Genomic DNA, 2,357 nt, shown 5'->3' with positions numbered 1-2,357 from the left:
CTCCTCCCCCCCTCCCTCTCCAGTCTGAAGGGCAGTCAGGGTTCCCTGCCCTGTGGAAAGTCCAAAGTCCTCCCCGCTCCATCCTGGTCTAGGAAGGTGAACATCCAAACTGGCTAGGCTCCCACAAAGCCAGAACATGAAGTAGGATCAAAACCCAGCCTTATTCTTAAAGAAATTTTTTTGTCTCCCTGAAGCAAAATTCGAACTTACAAACACTCCAGCTAACAAATGTTCTAATTAAATGCACATATATGATTATTAAAGTGACATTTATGAAAAATGACTGAAAACTTTTTCATTCTTTTTAGTGATAAATCATTTATGTATGTGGCTATACTTCTATACTCTGATGAATTTGTCTTGATGCTATTTGTACTAGTTAGTTTTCTGTTGCTGTGATAAGATACCATGGTTAAATTAACTTATAAAATGAAGAATTCATTTGGATTTATGGTTGCATAGAAGTAAGAGTCCATCGCACCAGAGTGGCATAGTAAGAAGCAGCCCAGGCATGGTGGGAGGTTCACATCTTTAATATCAACAAGAAGGACAGAGAGCAAACTGTAAGGAAGTAGAAGTTATATAACCTCAAAGCCTGACCCCGTGATATACTTCCTCCAGCAAAGCTGAACCATCTAAACCTCTCCAAACAGTAGCATTAACTTGGAAACAAGTGTTCAAATAGCCAACTATATCTGTGATATTCTCATTCAAACCACCACATTCCACTCTCTGGCCCTTATAGGCTACAGCCATGTATCACATTGCAAAATACACTTAATTCGACTTCAAAAGTCATCTTTTAATATTGGGCCTCATGAGGCCCATTGTAACTTCCTAAGCCTAACTTGAGTTTTGTGAGGCCCAGTGTAACTTCCTAAGGCTATCTTGACTTTGGAGAGGAGTGACTCAGCACAGCCTGACCTAGGCCCTCCTCTGCCCACCACTGACTTGGCAGGATATTATTGGTACTTATTCCTCACTCCACTTTACCCTATCCCAAGACTCCTGCCCACTACTTCAGCTCTATATAATCTCCTGCCCTGATGCAATAAAGTGAGTTCCTTGCTTCAACAGACTCCAGGCTCAGTGTGTTTCACTTCATACTCTCAAATCAACTAAACAGAAACAAAATATTAGATGCTTTTGGTTTCTGGTATGATAAGAAAATGCTCATCTTATTGACTTTTTGTTATTTCTTTCTTTGAAAGACATAATAACTAATTCATTGCAGTCAGAAAGACATAAATTCCCTTGAGGTGCTTTTTCTTCTATTTTCTGTCCCTCTGAACAAGATATTATTGAAAAATACATCTGTCTCATTAATGTGCCTACTTTTGCTCACCTGAGATATTTAAAATCTTCATTTTATCCACTTTTATCCCTGGTTGGAAATGTTTCACTTACTATATTAAGACAAAACCACTGATGGCAGAAATAGACATCTCAGCCATGTCGGGAATGGAATGAGAGTTGACACAGGCCTGCAAATAAGGCTCAAAATTATCACAAAGAAGAGAATTTCTTCCTAGCTCACCCCAAACAGCAGTCTACAAAAAAATCTCTACTCAAGTATTAGAGAGATGGTTCAGTGATTAGGAGCTCAAGCTGCTCTTGAAGAGACCCCAGCACAGTTCTCAGCACCTACAAGCACAAACAGCTTCTATTGCCAGCTTCAAAAGATTGCATGCCTCTAGGCTCCTAATCATGGTACTCATATACACACATCCTACACAAACACATACACAAACATTATAATATGTGCACTTATTTTGAAATTGCACTAAGTTGAATCTTTTCAAGAGCCCTTTTTGTTTGTTTGTTTGTTTGTTTTGTTTTGTTTGTCGAGACTGGGTTTCTCTGTAGCTCGGGAGTCTGTCCTGGAACTAGCTTTTGTAGATTAGGCTGGCTCTGAACTCAGAGACATCTGCCTGCCTCTGCCTCTCGAGTGCTGGGATTACAGATGTTTGCCACTATGGCCCACTTAGAACCCTTTTGCTTATTAGTTGCTGACATCACACAAGACAAATAAAATATCTCTCCAGTGCAGATGAAGTCAGAGAGTGAGGTTCTAGCACTTCCTTATCACTGGCTACTAGCAGTACACAGGTCAGCCTCTTACATTGTGTACCCACTCTCAGAAGTAAACACTGTTTACCAGAGTTGAGTACATTTCTTGGGTTCATCAAAATGATTTTTTTTCAAATTCTGAAGTCAATTAATTTCTTATATTCTAAAATATTAAATGTATTTTGCTTTTGGTTTTATAGTCTTTAATATTGAAATTGTGTATGTTTTCATATTCATAGGACTACAAAAATGATTGGGATATTCAGGAAGATATCCAACTGAATTAT

Source organism: Alexandromys fortis, unplaced genomic scaffold (assembly GCF_014885135.2).
Source record: "Alexandromys fortis isolate MF-2015 unplaced genomic scaffold, M_Fortis_MF-2015_v1.1 scaffold_117, whole genome shotgun sequence".
NCBI lineage: Eukaryota > Metazoa > Chordata > Mammalia > Rodentia > Cricetidae > Alexandromys > Alexandromys fortis.
Note: the sequence above shows the minus strand (reverse complement) of the source record.